The following is an 873-nucleotide window of genomic DNA, read 5'->3' on the forward strand; positions in this document are numbered from 1 at the left end:
TAAATACCAGTCAAGTACTGGGGTCGATGTAATCGACTTCCCCTCCCCTCAAAAACTGGTGGCCCTGTGCCAGAATTTGAGGTCATTTTTTAATTTCAGCTCACATAGGCGCAGGCGTGGTTGTGTGGTAAGAAGCTTGCTTCCTGACCACAGGGTTCTGGGTTCAGTCCCACTGCGTGGAACCTTGGGCAAGTATCTTCTACTATAGTCCCGGGCGACCAAAGCCTTGTGAATGGATTTGATAGACGGAAACTGAAACGTTAGCTCGCCGGACAAAATGCTTAGCGGTATTTCGCCTGTCTTTATGTTCTGAGTTCAAATTCCGCCGAGGTCGACTTTGCCTTTTATCCTTTCGGGGGCGATTAAATAAGTACCAGTTACGCACTGGGGGCGATATAATCGGCTTAATGTTTGTCTGTCCTTCTTTGTCCCCTCTGTGTGTAGCCCCTTGTGGACAGTAAAGAAATAAGGAAACTGAAAGAAGCCCGTCTTATATATGTGTGTGTTTGTGTCTGTGATTGTCCCCTCTCCATCGCTTGACAACCGATGTTGGTGTATTTACATGCCCGTAACTTAGCGGTTCGTCAAAAGAGCCCTATAGAATAAGAACCAGGCTTACATAGTATAAATCAAGGGGTTGATTTCTTCGACTAAAAGGCGGTGCTCCAGCAAGGCCACAGTCAAAATGACTGAAACAAGTAAAAGAATAAAAGAATATCTACTTACCATAACCAGTATTATCTCGTTGTTATATTGGCACCAAGTCAATTAAATCAGGCCGATACCATTTTTAGAAGATTTTTTTTGTCTATTTCATTTTCTTTCTTTTTCAGATTCTTCTAATCTCACAAACTTTCTTTCCACAAATGAATT

This window comes from Octopus bimaculoides, chromosome 5 (genome assembly GCF_001194135.2).
Source record: "Octopus bimaculoides isolate UCB-OBI-ISO-001 chromosome 5, ASM119413v2, whole genome shotgun sequence".
Taxonomy (NCBI): Eukaryota; Metazoa; Mollusca; class Cephalopoda; order Octopoda; family Octopodidae; genus Octopus; species Octopus bimaculoides.